The sequence below is a fragment of the Seriola dumerili genome, unplaced genomic scaffold (assembly GCF_002260705.1).
Source record: "Seriola dumerili isolate Sdu_G_001 unplaced genomic scaffold, Sdu_1.0 BDQW01000149.1, whole genome shotgun sequence".
NCBI lineage: Eukaryota > Metazoa > Chordata > Actinopteri > Carangiformes > Carangidae > Seriola > Seriola dumerili.
The window spans coordinates 19,225,051-19,234,037 of record NW_019174404.1 but is presented as its reverse complement, the minus strand read 5'-3'; positions in this window follow the sequence as shown (position 1 = coordinate 19,234,037).

The following is an 8,987-nucleotide window of genomic DNA, read 5'->3' as shown; positions in this document are numbered from 1 at the left end:
CAATTTCTTTTCTGCCAGCTCTCAATGGTCAACACATGCTGTAACTCCCGCAACGGCCTGTCTGTCTCTCTTTCTGCAGGAGAGGAACTGTAACTGCGTTTGGAAGGTGCCACTTATTAGTGACATATTCCTGCAGCTGTGCTCCTGCAGTTGTTTTTGGGGAGGAGGGAGTAATGAAAACTCTCAGATATGCATACTAAACAAAGGCTGCGATTTATATTCCTATGGACGAACAGGATGCATCACAGACACACACACACACACACACACACACACACACACACACACACACACACATACACGCACACACACACACATACACGCACTCATGCATGCACACACACACACACACATACACACACACACACACACACGCACACACACACACACGCACACACACGTCTGTTACCAGGAAACAGGGATGGAATAGGAAGACAGAAAGAAGGGAAGAGAGGGGGAACATAAACTGATGCCTCTCCCGAGAAGAGAAAGAAGACTGTGCATTGAAGATACACAGTCGAGTAGCATCGCTGCAGTCTATTTTTGGCACTCCCCCACCCCCACCCCCACCCCCACACTCCACCCCAAATGCCACTGAGATTTTCTTTTTTTACTACTTGAGTCATTGATATGAGGTTTGCGCTTTCCAAAGGTATAATAAATGTGCAGATTTTGTCTTGTGCTCACCTCTATCCTCAACGCTGACCCCCTCCCTCCCACCACCACCACTCCCCTGACACCGGATAATTCACTATTAATTCACCTCTAACCTCTCCCCTGTGATGTATGTCACAGAGTCAAATGCTGGGCGTGCCCTGTATCATGCTCCACTCAGCCAATAGATCATTTTTAACCCCGACGTCCTGCAGCACAGTACCAGGTCGTATTGACAAGGGGCGGGTGAAAAATCACCCCGTGGCCTCTGATGGCGCCCTCTCCTCTCCCATCCTTTTCCCTGAGAAGCTTGATCCGTGAAGGAGATTGAATTGGTTCTCGCCATCCAACCAGCCATCTAGCCGCCCAATTGCCCCGTCTCCGATTCCAGAACGGGAATTCATCAGACGCGGCGCTCAAGTCGGCCACCAATGGCCCATTAGGCTCCGGCAGCTCGATGGTTAACTAATTGAGGAGAGATCTAACAGTGACTTCTTCGCCCATCCGTCCGATCCATAACTGCGACTGAAGGATCAGTCAAAATCCCAGAGTCTGCTCGAGCTATACCTCAATTGGCCCGGATGACTGATGCATTGAACGTTTAAGATATTGATGTAATGAATCATGAGGATCAGTCTACTTCCTGCTTATTCATTTATGCAGGATAAGGGTGAGTAAAGGAAACACTTGTCTGCTGGTGGCTCAGAGGATCTCAGGTGGGCTGCAGGCGTGCACTGTCTCAGATCAGCAGTGTGTTTCCAGACGGGTGATGAATGATCCTTGAGCTAGACGCATTCCAGTGTACAAAGGCAGGACTGTACTTATTGATGTAGGAATACAGGAAACACCAGCAGGCCTTTGAAAAATGTGCTTTTGTAGATGGAGGGATAAGCCTCAACACCAAGAAAGCTGCATTTGGAAGCTTTAAGCATATTAAACTGTAGAGATCTAATCTCACGCCTGATGATAAGCACCAAGCGTATTGTTTGTGTGTGTGTGTGTGTGTGTGTGTGTGTGTGTGTTTGTGTGTGTGTGTGTGTGTGTGTGTGTGTGAATTCACTCTTGTAAGAACCTCTGAGTGCCCGGGCTGCTTCCCAATTTTAACCTACATCCTTTTCATTATTTTGGAAGCCTGTGATTGCAAGAAATTCATTTTCTGGGAAAGATGGATTTCTTTTGGAAATGGTCAGCTTGTCAATTTTCTAACATTTTCGATAAAGCCTGAAAGTAGTGGAATGAACAGAGGCAAGGAATTCATTATGAGGTGCCCAGCCAACAGGATAAAGTGATAAGGAAAACACAAATGTATTCCAGCATCCCTCCCCTCCCCTCGGAGCCTTAAGGGAGGAGATGGTTTGTGTAAAGAAATGAAGCTTTAATGATGAAAAGCTCAACCACATCATTCTATTTAGTGAATAATTGAGTAATTTGCAATGATGGAGATTTATGAAATTGTGTTGCTGCAGAAGTATAACAACTGCACCAAATTTTTTGATTAAAAATTTCTTATGTTTAAATGAAATTATCCTTCCTGAGAAGCGTAATAGATTTGATTAAATGTATATTTGAGCATGAGTCTCCAGCCACTCTACAATATAAGATGGAAGTATTTTGGTATTCCAGCAATTAAGTATTGCACTTCCATAAAACTGGGGGACTTGTACGTGATTAAAAAGAAAAGAGATTAAACATGCAGCAGAAGCTCAGATATCTTAACTTTCTATCCTTAGTTTGGGTCAAGGTCCCAAAGCAATGAATCCCACACCCCCCATAATGCAACTTGATAGTGTTCGTTAGACTCTGCCTGATATACCTGCCTGCTAAAACACTGCAGTCATGGGTCCCCGTAGTCCAGCCTCCATCACCCTCAGCAAATTTTCATCACAAACCAAGTATAAGCTCTATATTTCATTTCAATGTTTCATATTTTATTAATATTATTTTTATTTCATCATTTAATTCAATGACAGGAGTGCTGTTTCAAAGCCGTCTGACTCTACCAGGACTTTCTCTGGGGCAGAGATGTCTTAATGTATTTAAAGCTGCAGTAATCAATACATTTATATTTACAGTGGATCAAATAACTACATGTAAAGTGAAAAGGGTCACTTGTAGGACAAAGCCACAGAGATTCTGCAGTTTCCTCAGCTCTGCGTCTTCCAGCTCATTGTTTTGTCATTGGTCTTTATGCCCAGCAACTGAACTGCCCATCCATTCAAAATCCATTCAGTGTTAGAAAAATAATTTGGAGTACAATACAACACAAGTATTTATATACATCTTCATAATGAGACAAATGAAAGTCTTAGAGGATGTCCCAAAATTATTCAAATGTATCATTAAATTATCTTAAAGTTCCTCTCCAGACGGTGTTGAATTATGTACAAATCGGAAAATTAGGGCTGGAAGCTCATCTACTCTTACTTCCTCATTGAGAAATTCTGGATCAGGCCTTGTGCCCCGCCCACCACCACCAGCTTGCTCCAGGTGGACAGGTGAAATCAGGTGAGTATCAAGATGGTTAGAGGAGGAAACATCAGAGAGACTCAGCCTCATGTTTGAGCCTCAGTCAGACCCAGACTCAGACGAAGAGTCTGTTGAGACCAGAATCAGAGACTGGCAGACGTATCAGAACGGTTAGCGCAGTTAGCATCTTTTATTTGTTCATGTTGTTTGTTAGCTTGTAACGGGCAGTAGCTGACATGGTGTTAGTGGTTGTGCAAATGCTAACTCTTTCTCTGTACTGACAAAGTTTCAGGTTTATTTAGCCCCATTTCCCACAAGTTGACAGGATTGGTTATTATTTTTCTCATGATGTGTCTTGTATTATATAAAAACATCACATGCATATGTTAACAAGGTGAAAAACTGGAGGCTGCAAAGACATGGACAATGGGCCTGCATTCATTCAGTTATTATGGTCCCTTCCTGAACAACTGAATAATGCAGAAGTATAAGATAAAATACAACAACTTTAAGGATAATTTAATACATAGGGAGATGTTGTTTATTGATTTTATTATTTCACGTTGTTAACATCAACCTGCCAAAAGGACTGCAGATGGAAATTAGCCGCTTGGCTGTAATCTGGCATATTTACATGTATATGTTCATTAATATGTACTGTCCCTTGTTTTTAAATAAATAAACTCCAAAAAATAAGTTTAGCCTTGATGTTGTCCATAACTCCTGCTGTAAAATGCGTGGTCCCCATCCCCAAAACAGACTGTCCAACTCTCTCTCCCTCCTCCAGAGACACTGAAGACATTATACAACTGTTTACACAGAGTACTACTCCCACTGAGTACTAAATTGACTTTGACATGTAAAATCAGTGGAATGCCTCTTCAAATGCTTGCTCACATTCATGCTATTCAAGTTTGAAACAGTGTATCTGCGAGCCGGAATTAGAAACAACCAGGGGATGGCAGCAGGTAAACATCACCATATGGTTAGATGCAGACAGAGGAGCTTTCTGTCTTATGTGTGGTTTAGAAGATGGAGTTTGGCAAACACAAGCACACTGTTCAAAAACAGAGGATTTTTCAAACAGCCGTGTAGGTTCAGAAAAGTCTGGAGCAGAATCTGTCAGGTCAAAAGAGTCACAGGTAAAACACAACTTCGCCCACCCCTGCATCGCATGTACTCGGCAGCCTTTTCACGGATTATCCACTTTGCATATATCAAAAAAGCCAGTTACTTTGCAGAGGAGAGGCTGTCATACAAACTCAACTTTTATAAAGACTAATGTGTGTTATTAGTCTAACTGTAGCCAGTCTTCATAGATGTGTGAAACAAATTTCCTGGAATAGTGAAACTTCTAATCTGACATTTGGCAGGTGGAGCTGTTCTCACTGTGGGGGTTAGCAGGCCAGGGAGAGTCTAGTCATTTGTCCCATTACTCCAATTAACACTGTCGTTGCAAAATGTTCTAGATGGATTATTTCACTTTTGCGTTTGTGAGCTGTGTTACACTGAGAGTTATGCTCTCAGGATATAGGAGGTTCTTCTATGAATCAGCATAGCTAGTGACATGCTAATTACCTGGCTAAAGTCAGGCTCAACCCCTGCAGTGCTATGATTAATGTGAGTTCTGGTCATGCGGAGGGCTCAGCGGTCTGGAGCTAAGAGGCTGATGTTTTTCAAGTCCACTACCCGGGGAATTGCCACCTATCAACAATGTACCCCCTGCACCTGTGAGCGTGCGCTGTAAGAGATGACCACAAACTCTTATTACAGCTGTCAACAGGAAACTCTCCAAGTCTTGAACACTTTCTGTGGGAAAGCCTCTTTTTTTTTTTTTTTTTTTTTTTTTTCTATTTTCTTCAAAAGCCTTATTTCTTCTCCTCAACTCGGCAGGTCTGGGGGTTTTGATTTATGGAACTAAGAGAAAAAATGTCATGAGGTGGGAATGCTAAAGGAAGCGGCGCCTGTCTGCATCCCAAAATGTATGGTTCAGGTGCGTGAGACTCAGCAGCTCCTTCCTCAATCACTGCAGACGAGTGTTGTGCATTCATGAAAGCAAAAACAGACAAATGAAAAAAATGGCTGTGACGCTGTGAGAAAAGAGAGAGAGATGGCGTTGGGATTTTTTTTTTTTTCCTTTTTTTTCCGTCAAACATCCATCACTGCTTTTGCAACGACAAACTTTGGAGCCCTCATGGTACATGCAGAGAGTGGATGGACCAGGCCGTGAAGCACGATGATGCTGCTGGCTGTAAGGGGTCGCTAGTTGTGGGGACACGGCGGCTGATTTACGAGGTTCAGCGCGCGCCATGAAAAGTAGAGCTCAAGGGGGGAAGGGTCTTTGTAAGAACTTATCTGTGTGTAATTTATCACACTACCACTCCCCCACCCCCACCCACCCCACGCTGACCTGTGAACTGGATATTAAACATGGTTTAGATGAAATGGAAGCTATAGCCGGTGAGGGTTCTTGAAGCAAGCTCGAAGCATTGTGGGTAATGGATATCGGGGATTTGGTTCATTTTACTCAATAAGGACTGAAAAGTGGAAATGAGCGATCAATCAGAAAGTAATTAAGTTTGCCTTGGCGGTCTGGTGAATGGCTTTCAAAGTGCATGCCTATTACCAAGAATACAGCCAGGGCTGTTAACAAAGTCCAGCTCATCTCAGCCCATACATACTTCAAATATCTCTCTCCGGGTAGCCGCAGCGCTCTGACTGAATTCATCTGGATTACAATTATGCACATAAATATCATTTCATCAGATTCAATTTAGTGTAAAAAATAGAACTCCAACTATAATGCTTGACTTTGGGTTTTTGCTAGTTAAAAATCAATTTGGCTAACATTACCCATGTGTTTAATCTATTATTAATAACTGCAGATATTGTCTTGTTTCAGTGAGTGGTTATACCATTTCCACAGTTCATTTGGCTCCATGCCCAAATTACCAAACTTGCATGCAGCCACACGCTAACTGAGAACCACAGGCTCACCTCAATTGAAGCAGTTACCAAGTGGAATGTCGATGTACAATATCATGCATAGAAATGGAGCGGCCGGTGTACCATTAATATTGTGCGAGCGGCCCGGCACTTGTGAGTACAGCCTCACAGATTAGATATTGAATAGAGTTCAGTGTGTCAGTGTCACCATTTCTTACTCCCTCTCCTGCTCCCTAGCCGCCGTACTCAGTCCCTCCCACACCTTTTATGATTCCTCACCTTCTCTGAACACGAATTAAATGACTTGTCTTGAATAATGTGTTCAGATACAGGGTAGAGTGTACGATGAATAAGAGGAAAAAAAAAGTTTTTCACTGATGTGCTTCTGGGTCTGATTCTCTGCCGCCGATCCACCACAGGTTGGGGCAGAAGATGCAAGCCGAGTGAAGATCGTACGTGTCTATTTTATCTTATGTGGATGTGAATTTGCATGAGAGACAGACGTGTGTGGCAGGGGAAAACGAAGACAAGAAAAGATATTGATAATAATGCAGTCACTGCGTTTGGTTTGGCTCACAAACCTTGAATTCCTAACATTTCAGCACCGTTGAACACAAATACCCCTGAGTGTATATACACATAGCCCCATCACAAATAAACCAATACTTCCTTGTACAATCATGGCAATGAAGCGCAGGTTAAGTAAGCAAGCAAAAAGAAGAATAGGGAGGAACAACAGCTTCTGTGAAGGACAGTTCCATTATTGGGAAGTAATTATGCAGGCACAAAGCAGTGATCAATCAATAATAAAAAATATTGGTAATTCACGTACAACCAGTGAATCTCAATTAACCCCTGAGGAGCAGAGCAGGTTGTTTCTCAATCAGAATCGAAAAAAGTAGTTATATGTAATAAATTAGTAACAAAACAGCAGTTAATGGAAAGAATGGGCTCCTATTCTGCAGCGCTGCAACAACTGAGTTGAGTTCTTAATGTTAATAATTAATCTCAATCACCTGCATATTTCTTGTGGCTTAAGCAAGAACTAATGTTGTGCAATCAGCAGGTCACAGCTGCTGTAAGCGGTAGAAATAGCCATAACAATGAATATGGGATTACATCACACAGTAAAACTGCGTATCTCTGGGGTGGCGATAGTAAAGGCGGACTGGGTCAAAGCACAGCTGCAGTGCAGAGCTCTCAGCTGTGGTACACCCTCCTGTTGATGGGAATGGATGCAGCAGGCATGTAATGTTCATGCAAATATTTCCACTGTTTGCTATTTACAACACAGTGGTGATTCTTATTAGAACCAGTTCATGAGGCATTTAAATTTGTTGCACGCACTAAGGGTCTGTTTGCTGTTTCCTGGTGGGAATCCTTTGATGAACAGGAAGTGCTGTATCAGTGTTTTCACATTTCCAAAAAGCAAAAGCAGCATCTGTTATTTGTTTGGAGTCAATGGAGGAAAAAGTGGGTGGTCAGCATGTGCAGTGACAGCCATCACGGCTGAACACATACTTTTCTTCTCTTTCTTTATTTACTTTTTGAAGTAACTGCTACAATTTTTATTCATCTTTATTAATTCACACAGGGAGAGTAAGTGCCATGTAGCTTCCTTGTAATCTGCTCTGTTTCCACATTTGCATGACTTGATTTGTTTTATCTGCACCTGCCACCAATGTGAAAATCACAGAGCACTGAAGCAGGAGAAAATGTTGGTTGCTCCTCTGTGAAGAGCTGCTCACCCTTCAGCACAGCAGACAGAAATGGTTATCACATACAAAGTCTAACTGATCATGCAGATGACTTCCCATATTCTTCTGGTTAATAATAATTTTAAGACATGTATAAAAAGTTTTCATGTTAATGTCACAAAACAATCTAAACATAGAAGACTAGCCAACACATGAAATGATACATGATTCTGATATCCCCAACTGAGGGTAAATTTAAAATCTATGGGAATGCTGTGACACTAAAACATGAGTCTAATTATTGTGGAAATGATTTTGGTAAAGAAACTGTATCGTGAACCTAGTGACACGTGTTATATAATGTTAATTTCATTTAGTATTTAAATTAAATTTGGCATTTGTCACCCTGCCTTTGGAAGGTTCTACTTCTTTTGATGGATATTTATTTATATTATATCATTATATATTGCAGCGCGTATATACATGTGGTAAAACCAGTGGTTAAAGTGGTTAAAACCAAAAACATTGATGAGATTGACATTATTCATGAAAACTTAAGGATGGAAAGAATGACTTCAGAAATCAGATTACACCAGGACAAATTTATGAAAAGATGGGAAAGATGGATATAATATCTGTACTTCCATTATTTTTTAAATGTACTTTTTTTAAGTTTTCTTTTCCTTTTCTTCTACCCCATTTTATAAAGGGATTTGAATATTACGCAGTTACACCTCAACTTTTTGGTTTAAGTTATTGAGATAAGTTGGTTTTTACTGTTTTTTTCCTTTGATACCTGTGGTTTGATTTACTTCACTGTATTATCTGTAACTCAGAGTCACTACTTTTGGTTACAATCGTGTCTTGTTTAAGTGGACCTGGAAGTAATTATGATCAAATTTGGTATTTGTGGTAACCACATTACTTGATCCTTACAAAAACCACTCATCAAGCAGACCTTTGATGTAGTCAGTGATAGCTGCTGTGTTAACTATCATTTTGTAGTAAGATACTATCATAGTGTAGCAACACTTAGTTACTATGATTTTTCCACAGCTGATGTTCACCAGAACTGAAAGAAGGGATAAGTTGCCAAAATCCCCCCAAATCCCTCCTGCCATAAAGTAGAATCTGACTTTAATCTTATAGTTCTGACTTTATTCTCCAGATTCTGTGATTCCTCCACTCACAAAATGTTCACATTGGCCCTAATCCTGCTCTATA